Below are 12,174 nucleotides of genomic sequence, written 5' to 3'. Positions count from 1 at the left end.
ATTGCACTTTCATTATTTATTTTTTATGTTTTTTCCATTTCCCCTATAGAGGCTGGAGTGCATCCAAAGGAATGAATAAATCTGACCTATGTGCTGCACAGTGATTGGTTGATCTGTTCAGGAGCCCATTAATATAATTCTATAGTATGTAACCACAGTAATGGAGATAAGAACCCAACACTCTGAAGGCTTTTAAAGGGTGTTAAGAAAAGCTGAATGCAGCATGTGAAGGTCTTCTAAAAAATTACCTTTATTGATTACATGGGTCTGCTCACAAATGTCAAAATTTTAGGCCTTTACACAGCCCTTAACCATGACTGTCTGGCAAGTGGTAGATGCTGCTTGATAATTCATTTTCAATGGGTTGTGTCCAAAGACTACAACATGATGCACATTTTCTTAAAAATGACAAAACATTTGCTATGCAATTAGATTGTTTGCCATACAGTGAATATTTTCTGATGCATATATAGAAACATGTACTTTAATGTCTATTTGAACAAATAAGTTAAATTATTTTAAGATTAATCATTGCATACTGTGTAAAAAATATGATACCTAAAGTATACATTTAATAGCAGTCATCACATTTGAATCATGTTTTACTAATGCTGTCATTTCCAAAATACTTGAATTTTCCAAGTAAAATTATTTACTTTTTTCTTCTTCTTCTATGTTTTATGAAGCATTAGGTGTCAGATACCATTGGGACAATTTACTAGGCTGTTGTAGGTCAATATACATTCTGCATGAATGAGCAAAATCACATCTCATTCATGCTCCAGACTTAGAGTTTAAAAAGCGTCATAACTGTTGTGACTATAAATAGTTTACTAAGGAATCGCTTTCCCAGTGGACCTCACTGCTCACAGATCTTTCTTTTAACGGAAACAGGAAAAAGAAGAAAAATATGGCATAGTTTTTTTTTTTTAAACTGAAAAGAAATTTCTGTATATATGCGATTACTCTATTTGTTATGAAAAATTTAGAGGACACAGCAAAATGAATAAGAATAGCAATTTAATGCAGGAGATGATTGGCACGTTCTAATATTTATCTATGCAATATTTATAACGTCAGAGACAAAGCTATTATTATACCTCTTTATTAACATGTCAATATAATAATTAAATGTCTGTTGGCTGTTATAAAATCTTAGATTTAATTATTATCCCAGGTTGTATGTTCATCAAGTCAGTAACTGACAGCGCATGCCCCAACATCAGGGCCGTCTTTAACATAGGGCTAAAGGGTCAGCTGCCCAGGGCCCAGTCTCTGTTGAGGGGCCCAAGAGTCCTTAAAATAAAAATAATTTTTTTTTATTTTTTTTTATGGTTCATACCAGACTGCTGATGTGACATGGGGAACACACATATTCAGTCCTAATACTGTCACAGTCAAAAGTACTCTGCTTATATATATATATATATATATATTTTTTTTAAACTGCCAGACCGTGCCGTTGTCATGTTACATGCCAAGCTAGTGCCATGTGCTGTTTTAGATGTGCAGCACTGAATGCAAAGCCCTAACTCGGCATCCAGCCATTTCCACTGCATCAGAAAAGGTCCTACTGGGGTTACCACTGTTACCAGGTAACTGCTCTGGTTGTGGGGATTGTTTCTGGGTAGGGCTGACTGTAGGCGCATGCAGCAGAAAGCTGGAGCGGCAGGCACGTGAGGATTTGAGCATCTGTGCAGCTGCATACACTGCTCTCTTCAGTCTTGAGGCTGTGTGACTCATCTCACACTGTATCCATGCAGCCTTGGACAGACAGTATCCAGTCTACTGGTCCCCTTAGCCCTGCTCTTTCTGCTGTGGCCCTAAGATCAACTAACTGAAGTTTGCTAGGGGAACAGTGCTTTGTAGAAAGGTGTCAGTGGGAAGAATAAGTGAGTGCACACATGCCCCTCCCCATGCAGCATTGTCTAGTGCAGGGTGAGAGGGAACTTGTTCCTAGCAAAGAAGCGACATGTGCTGCTGTGGCTGATGTATAGTGTCATGCTGATACTTCACACATTAATGTTAGGTTTATTTTTATAGTTTTTATTTTCTCTCTGTCTCAGATTTTACAGCTTCCCATAGTAGTTCTGCTGTTCCAGTCAGTAAACTTATATTTGTCTGCACCTCCATGCTTCCTCCTCAGTCTTTACCTTGCTTTGCTCCTGTTGGCTGCCCTAAATCTCTTTAACCAGCTAACCTCACACCAGAATCACATTCAAAAGAATATTAAATGAATCCACAGTGGAGGAATTTATATATTTATTTACTTATTAGTACTGCTTAGGTCCAGTTTCACATATTGCAATTTATTTAATTTTTTTAAAATGATTAGCCCAGCAGTGGATGATCCACCGCTGGGCTAATAATAAGATAAAAAAATTGATTTAGTTGTTTTTTGGGATGTTGGGGTGGAGAGCGAAATTGCATGGGGTGGGGGGCAAGAAATTGTTTGCCCAGGGTCCAGTCAATATTAAAGACGGCCCTGCCCAACATTCACAACATAATTACAAGGGATCTAAAATACCCCAAGCTTATCCCAGTCCATCTTTCGCCTTTCTCTTGCTAGAACCAAGCATTGAAATCTGTAATTAATGCAACAAAAAAGTAAAGCGTTATTAAATGTACATTAAAGGGACAGTCAAGTCCAAAAAAAACTCTCATGATTCAAATAGGGCATGTAATTTTAAACAACTTTCCAAGTTACTTTTATCACCAATTTTGCTTTGACCTTGAAGGCCGCGTCTAATCTAAATGTGTTTTGATAGTTTTTCTCCACTAGAGGGCATTAGTTCATGTGTTTCATATAGATAACATTGAGCTCATACACGCAGTGGCGGCTCGTGGGTTATTCAAATGGGGGTTCACAATACAAAAAAAGGGGGCCTGCTTAAAGGGACAGTCTACACCAGAATTATTAATGTTTAAAAAGATAGATAATCCCTTTATTATCCATTCCTCTGTTTTGTATAACCAACACAGTTATATTAATATATGTTTTACCTCTGTGATTACCTTGTATCTAAGCCTCTGCAAGACTGCCCCTTTATCTCAGTGCTTTTGACAGACATGCAGTTTAGCCAATCAGTGCAGACTCCTAAATATCTCCATGGGAGTGAGCACAATGTTAACTATATAACACACATGAACTAGTACTGTCCAACTGTGAAAAACTTTCAAAATGCTCTGAGCTAAGAGGCAGATTTCAACAGTTTAAAAAAAAGTTTGAGCCTACCTAGGTTTAGCTTTTCAAAAATACCACCAAGGGAACAAAGCAAATATAATGATAAAAGTCAATTGGAAAGTTGTTTAAAATTGCACACCCTATCTGAATCATGAAAGTTTAATTTTGACTAGACTGTCCCTTTAATAAGTCTTAATTTTTAACTGACTTTTAAACTAGCATTTTAAACTTAACTAAACTAGCTCCTCTCAGCAGATATCCCAAGCTCCCACCATCCACCAATGTATCTGCAAAAAAGCTGACTGCAGCAGTTAACTGGTATGTGGTGTACTTTAAAATAACTGTGTTAACCAGCTAAATAAAGGTGCTCCTCTCAGCAGCTATCCCTCCAGTCCCACCATCCAACAAAGAGTATACAAAAAGGCTTCCTTCCTGCACTGCAGCAGTTAAATATAGCAGTCAGGGGTAAACAAACTAAATAATAATATAAAGTTAAATATAGGAGTCAGTGGGAATAAAATAAAAAGTTAAAATATGCAGGTTTACTGCCTATCTGCAGCAGTTAACTGATATTTTTTTTTTCAATAACTTTTTAAATGTTTGAACAACTCTGAGACTCTCTGCAATCTGCTAATAATTTAAAAACTAAAATACTTTTAACTAGTAATCTAGTGTAATTTAAATCAGGCAGCAGCCATGACAGCCGTCAACGGTTAACTAGAAATTAAAACTTGTCTGCTGCTCAGCCTCTCAGTCTCTCTCTACTGCTCTATCTAAAAATATGCTGTTAAACTGTCTTTAGTAAGTAACTCTTAAGAAAACAATATTCTCCAGTCAGTCCCTACTCTACTCTGTCTCACTCTCTCTATGGTCAACTTCTGTTTTAAAGTGCCCACATGCCACACCACACACCAAATTCCAACTGAGTCAATCTCTAATTGCCTAAAATGAGCTCCTCTCAGCTCAACGTCTATCTCCACAATGAGATTTCACGCCGTGGAGGGGGGGGGGGGGCCTTGTAAAGCGTCATCACGTGACTGGAGTCATGACGTCACATATCCGGACCGATAGCACCACCTCTGCTCACTCGCACTGTCGCACAGGCTGTGCGATTAAGACTATATAGGGATGGGTTGGAAGCTGGGAGCAGGCTGCAGGCAAATGTAATAGCAGTAATATGACAGGCATGTAGCCTATAACCGCACGTGCGGTTAAATAAAAAAAAAAAGTGACAATTTTTTTTTTCTTTTTAAAAAAACAACAACAACATTTGGCTTTTACTTTTTTGTGGTAGAAAGTAAATATAATTCTTCCAATAGGGGGGCTATTGGAAAAATTATATTTTATTCAGATTTTTTTTTTCTTCATTTGGGCTGGGGCTTCACGTGTGGCTGTGCGCATATGAAGGAGCCTCCACTGCATGCACGTGAATTTACCATGGAGTCAGCTCTGATCTGACTCCATGTCAAAATAACTGAAATAAGGGGGCAGTCTGCTAAGGTTTAGATACAAGGCAATTACAGAGGTAAAACGTGTATAATTATAACTGTGTTGGTTATGCAAAACTGGGGAATTGGTAATTAAGGGATTATCTAAATTTTAAAACAACAAAAAATCTGGTGTTGACTGTCCCTTTAAGCTTAGAATGTAATGACCCATAAAGGGCTATATTACAAGTAGCATGTTATTTACCCTAGTCAAAATGTATGATCTTCCTGGAGTTATTCTGAAGACATTGATTCATCAGAAGCCATCCTGAAGTATGCCCACAGGCCGAAATATTTAAATGAGATGACTCTAGAGTCAGTCACTGGCTGTTCATGCTTGTGAAGTAATCAGTAAGGTAATCTGCTAATCATTCTGAAGTCATCACCCAGAATTTTTTACCTTAGCCGATGACTTTACAAGCCTGATGATGTGCAAATGTAGTTTGATGATCATCAAATGACTCCAGGATGGTCTCTAAAGTAATCCTGTTTGTCTTGGATAGCGCTTTCACTCAAGCACAAATGGATGTAAACTTTTTATGCATGCATATTACAAGTTGAATGTAAATGGTTTGTGTATACATGTGTATATATGTGTTTATATCAATATATATATATATATATATATATACATATATAAATATATATAGATACAAAAAACACATACACAATATAGCCTTTCTATTCAAACACCTTGTCATATACCTTATATATTTTAACCCTTATAAAAAAAAATTAGTATTTATATGAATATTTTCATTTTCATATATGAGTGTAACACTTTATTTTAGTGTATTTATATTCGCCTAGATTACGAGTTTTGCGGTAACAGGGGTGCGGTGCTAACGAGCCTTTTTTCCCCACCGCTCCCTTAAGACAACGCTGGTATTACAGTTTTTCTTAAACCTGGCCTTAGCCGCAAAAAGGTGAGCGGAGAGTAAAATTTAGCTCCACATCTCACCTCAATACCAGCGTTGCTTAAGTCAGCGGTGAGCTGGCTAAACGTGCTTGTGCATGATTTCCCCATAGGAAACAATGGGGCTGAGCTGGCTGAAAAAAAAACCCTGCAAAAAAGCAGCGTTCAGCTCCTAACGCAGCCCCATTGTTTCCTATGGGGAAATTAATTTTATGTCTGCACCTAACACCCTAACATGAACCCTGAGTCTAAACACCCCTAATCTTACACTTATTTACCCCTAATCTTCCGCCCCCGCTATCGCTGATACCTACATTATATTATTAACCCCTAATCTGCCGCTCCGGACACCGCCGCCACCTACATTATACTTATGAACCCCTAATCTACTGCCCCCAACATCGCCGACACCTACATTATATTTATTAACCCCTAATCTGCCCCCCCAATGTCGCCGCAACTATATTACATTTATTAACCCCTAATCTGCCGCCGCCAACGTCGCCGCCACTATTATAAATTTATTAACCCCTAATCCTAAATCTAACCCTAACCCTAACATCCCCCTAACTTAAATATAATTTAAATACATCTTAATAAATTTACTACAATTAAATAACTTATTCCTATTTAAAACTAAATACTTACCTGTAAAATAAACCCTAATAATAGTTACATTGTATCTATCTTAGGGTTTATATTTATTTTACAGGCAACTTTGTATTTATTTTAACTAGGTACAATAGTTATTAAATAGTTATTAACTATTTAATAACTAGCTAGCTAAAATAAAGACAAATTTACCTGTAAAATAAACCCTAACCTAAGTTACAATTACACCTAACACTACACTATAATTAAACTAATTACCTAAACTATCTACAATTAATTACAATTAAATTCAATAAACTAAATTACGAAAAACAACAAACACTAAATTACAGAAAAAAAAATAATTACAAGAATTTTAAACTAATTACACCTAATCTAATCCCCCTAATAAAATAAAAAAGCCCCCCAAAATAATAAAATTCCCTACCCTATACTAAATTACAAATAGCCCTTAAAAGAGCCTTTTGCGGGGCATTGCCCCAAAGTAATCAGCTCTTTCACCTGTAAAAAAAATACAATAATACAATACCCCCCAACATTAAAACCCACCACCCACACACCCAACCCTACTCTAAAACCCACCCAATCCCCCCTTAAAAAAACCTAACACTACCCCCCTAAAGATCTCCCTACCTTGAGCCGTCTTCACCCAGCCGGGCACAAGTGGACCTCCAGAGGGGCAGAAGTCTTCATCCAATCCGGCCAGAAGAGGTTCTCCAAGCGGCAGAAGTCTTCATCCAGGCGGCATCTTCTATCTTCATCCATCAGGAGCAGAGCGAGTCCATCTTCAAGCCAACCAACGCTGAGCAATCCTCTTCAAACGACGTCCTAACACTGAATGAAGGTTCCTTTAAATGACGTCATCCAAGATGGCGTCCCTTGAATTCCGATTGGATGATAGGATTCTATCAGCCAATCGGAATTAAGGTAGAAAAAATCCTATTGGCTGATCCAATCAGCCAATAGGATTGAAGTTCAATCCTATTGGCTGATTGGATCAGCCAATAGGATTGAGCTTGCATTCTATTGGCTGTTCCAATCAGCCAATAGAATGCAAGCTCAATCCTATTGGCTGATCCAATCAGCCAATAGAATTTTTCCTACCTTAATTCTGATTGGCTGATAGAATCCTATCAGCCAATCGGAATTCAAGGGACACCATCTTGGATGATGTAATTTAAAGGAACCTTCATTCAGTGTTAGGACGTTGTTTGAAGAGGATGGCTCCACGTCGGCTGGCTTAAAGATGGACCCGCTCCGCTCCGGATGGATGAAGATAGAAGATGCCGCCTGGATGAAGACTTCTGCTGCTTGGAGGACCTCTTCGGCCCGGATCGGATGAAGACTTCTGCCCCTCTGGAGGTCCACTTGTGCCCGGCTGGGTGAAGACGGCTCAAGGTCGGGAGATCTTCAGGGGGTAGTGTTAGGTTTTTTTAAGGGGGGATTGGGTGGGTTTTAGAGTAGGGTTGGGTGTGTGGGTGGTGGGTTTTAATGTTGGGGGGTATTGTATTTTTTTTACAGATGAAAGAGCTGATTACTTTTGGGCAATGCCCTGCAAAAGGCCCTTTTAAGGGCTATTTGTAATTTAGTATAGGGTAGGGAATTTTATTATTTTGGGGGGCTTTTTTATTTTATTAGGGGGATTAGATTAGGTGTAATTAGTTTAATATTCTTGTAATTATTTTTTTTTCTGTAATTTAGTGTTTATTGTTTTTCGTAATTTAGTTTATTTAATTTAATTTTAATTAATTGTAGGTAGTTTAGGTAATTTATTTAATAATAGCGTAGTGTTAGGTGTAATTGTAACTTAGGTTAGGATTTATTTTACAGGTATATTTGTCTTAATTGTAACTAGGAAGTTATTAAATAGTTAATAACTATTTAATAACTATTGTACCTAGTTAAAATAAATACAAAGTTGCCTGTAAAATAAATATAAACCCTAAGCTAGCTACAATGTAACTATTAGTTATATTGTAGCTAGTTTAGGGTTTATTTTACAGGTAAGTATTTAGTTTTAAATAGGATTAATTTATTTAATTGTAGTAATTTTATTTAGATTATTTTAAATTATATTTAAGTTAGGGGGGGTAGGGTTAGGTTTAGACTTAGGTTTAGGGGTTAATAACTTTAATATAGTAGCAGCGACATTGGGGTGGCAGATTAGGGGTTAATAAATGTAGGTAGGTGTCGGCGATGTTTGGAATGGCAGATTAGGGGTTAATAAAATTTAACTAGTGTTTGCGAGGCGGGAGTGCGGTGGTTTACGGGTTAATATATTTATTAAAGTGGCGGCGAGGTCCAGTTGGCAGATTAGGGGTTAATATATTTATTTTAGTGTTTACGATGTGGGGGGGGGGCTCGGTTTAGGGGTTAATAGGTAGTTTAGGTGTGTTAGTGTACTTTTTAGCACTTTAGTTAAGAGTTTTATGTTACGGCGTTAGCTGATAAAACTCTTAACTACTGACTTTTAAATGCGGTAGAAGTCTTGACAGGAAAGGGTCTACCGCTCACTTCTTCCAAGACTCGTAATACCGGCGTTAGACAAATCCCATGGAAAAGATAGGATACGCAATTGATGTAAGGGGATTTGTGGTAAGCTCGAGTCGCGGAAGAAAAGTGAGCGGTACACCTGTACCTGCCAGACTCGTAATACCAGCGGGCGTTAAAAAGCAGCGTTGGGACCTCTCAATGCTGCTTTTTAAGGCTAACGCAAGACTCGTAATCTAGCAGATTGTGTTTGGTGCACATATATTTTTAGCTCTCACCTCATGTGAGGTCTTCACTTGTGCTAACCCGCAAGCACAAATTTAAATTGCGGACGGCAGTGTACATTTACTTTAAACTTGTAATATGCATGCAAGTTAGCGCAAATAACGATGTTGAAATATTGCACTCATGCTAATGTTTGCATGCTACTTGTAATTTATCCCAAAATGTTTATGCGTAGTAAAAAATAATATGAAAAAATAGTTTCATTATCTACTTTGCATGCTTTTAAATAATGAGACACTACTGTTACACAGAATTATCCACAACGGCAATATAGTTTTTATAAATTTTGCATGCTTGGCGAAAGTTTAGGTGAGAAATTTTGAACACAATGGAACGCCCACGGTCAGCCACTCGTCCTGTCTGCAAAATGTATCTTAACCCGTTAACAACCAAGGACGTGCCAGGCACGTCCTACAAAAACCGGTCGTTAACAACCAAGGATATGCCTAGCCACGTCCTCAGGGGTTTCAAGCGCTGGAAGCGAGCGTGATCGCTTCCAGCTGATTTTAAGGTATTGCAGTGATGCCTGCAATACCCTTTTTTAAGCAACCGATGCAGAGAGAAAGCGGATGGGACCGCTACACTACGGCAAAGAATAAGTGTAAGGGAAGGAGGGAGAGGGGGGGAATAAGTGTTGGGAAAGGGATTTGGGAAGGGGAGGGGGTACGGTATTGAGGGGGGCAGCTACTCTACAGAAAATTTTTAATTTTATTTTTTTTATTAAAAAAAAGCCATTTTTTTTTTAGCAAACTGGGTACTGGCAGACAGAGAGCTGTTTGGAGGGATCAGGGAGGTTTGGGGCTAAGGGGGGATCCAACACTGCAGAATATATATATAAAAAAATAAAATATATATATAATAAAGGAAAGCCTTTAATTTTAGTCCCATGCCTATAACAAATGGACATTTCAGCCAAAATAGGAATCCACATGGATGCACTTCAGTTTTAAATAGAAGCATTTTTGAAATAGAAAAGTATTATCTAAAATTCTTCTAATAAAAGCTATAACTGTTTCAAAAGTGTATTTAAGTATGCACCGTGCACCAGCATTTTAAACAAAGCATTTGTTCAGAGAGCCTAAGGTGCTTGTATCATCTAGTATGACGTAATTTGTTAATTGCTGACATAATACAAGCTCCACTAGCACTCTGAGCAGCTGCTTTATTTAAAATGCTGGTGCACTGGGAATATCAAGCTATGCTTCACATGCACGTGCATAGAAAACTGTTACTAAAACAGTGAAAACCTTTACTAGAAGCATTTTTGCCAATACATCTAAATTACAAATATGTTTCTTTTCAAGGATGTAATTCACCTATGTGCACTTAAATTTTGACTGTTTAAGATGACGATGACAATTGTGAGGTGTGGGAGGGAATAGAGCTGTTTGAGAGGGATCAGGGAGGGATCAGGGGTGGAATGTGTCAGATGGGAGGCTGATCTCTACACTAAGGGGCATATTTATGATTGTGCAAGCGGACATGATCCGATATTGCGGATCATGTCCGCTGTACATCGATAAATGCCGACAGCATATATCAATGCACCAGCAGTTCTTGTGAACTGCTGGTGCAACACCACCCCCTGCAGATTAACGGCCAATCGGTCGCTAGCAGGGAGTGTCAATTAACCCGATCTTATTCGAACGGGTTGATTTCTGTTCCCTGCCTCAGAGCAGGTGGACAGGTTATGGAGCAGCAGTCTTTAGACCGCTGCTTCATAACTTCTGTTTCTGGAAAGCTTGAAGGCTCGCTGGAAACACGGGGCATCAAGCTCCGAACGGAGCTTGATAAATATGCCCGTAAAGCTAAAATTAACCCTACAAGCTCCCTAATTAACCCCTTCACTGCTGGGCATAATACAAGTGTGGTGCGCAGCAGCATTTAGCGGCCTTCTAAATACCAAAAAGCAGTGCCAAAGCCATATATGTCTGCTATTTCTGAACAAAGGGGATCCCAGAGAAGCATTTACAACCATTTGTGCCATAATTGCACAAGCTGTTTGTAAATAATTTAATTTCAGTGAGAAACCTAAAGTTAGTGAAAAAGTTAACTATTTTTTATATTTGATCACATTTGGCGGTGAAATGGTGGCATGAAATATACCAAAATGGGCCTAGATCAATACTTTGGGTTGTCTACTAAAAAAAATATATACATGTAAAGGGTTATTCAGGGATTCCTGACAGATATCAGTGTTACAATGTAACTATCGCTGGTTTGGAAATAGCAAAATGCTACTTGCAAAAAAAGCAAAGAACATGTAAAAAATGGGTATTTCTAAACTTAGGACAAAATTTTGAAACTATTTAGCATAAGAATTTTTTGGTGGTTGTGTAACAGTTTTTGGGGGTCAAAGTTTTTTTTTTATCATATTTTATCATTTTTATAGTAAATTATAAGATATTATGAAAATAATGGTATAATTAGAAAGTACATTTAATGGCGAGAAAACAGTATATAATATGTCTGGGTACAGTAAATGAGTAAGAGGAAAATTACAGCTTAAAACAAACACAGCAGAAATTTAAAAATAGTCCTGGTCCTTAATGGTAAGAAAATTGAAAAATGGTCTGGTCACTAAGGGGTTAATCTTATTCTATCCTGAGACACAACTCTTCTACCGAACAGACAGGATCATTTTCTACACGTAAAGATATAAAGAGGCCGAATTATCAAGTGTCTGTTGGACCTGATCCGACAGTGCGGATCAGGTCTGACAGACATCGCTGAATACGGAGAGCAATACGCTCTCCGTATTCAGCATTGCATTGATCGGGTTGAATCTTTAGACCGCTGCTCCATAACTTGTGTTTCTGGCGAGTCTGAAGACTCGCCAGAAACACGGGCCCTAAAGCTCCATCCGGAGCTTGATAAATGGGACTCTTACAGTAAAGTTTTGCTGTTGGAATTGTTTTAACCACTTAGCAAAAGGTTCTCATTTCATGTGGCAGATTTAATATACTGGACTAGGATCTTTATAGAAGGAATTACTTTAAATATGATCTTGTCTTTACCAAGCAGCCTCACAATTCATGAATCTAACCCATTGTGTAACCTTATTCAGATACCCAGTAGAAGTAGATTTACTGCCCTTACAAATATATAATGATAATAATAACAACAGTAAAGTTCCCCACAAAACATAGATTTGACAGCTAGAGATGTGCACATATTGATTCATCACAACTTGTGTCAAT

Source organism: Bombina bombina, chromosome 8, assembly GCF_027579735.1.
Source record: "Bombina bombina isolate aBomBom1 chromosome 8, aBomBom1.pri, whole genome shotgun sequence".
NCBI classification, from domain to species: domain Eukaryota; kingdom Metazoa; phylum Chordata; class Amphibia; order Anura; family Bombinatoridae; genus Bombina; species Bombina bombina.
This window is presented reverse-complemented; position numbering follows the sequence as displayed.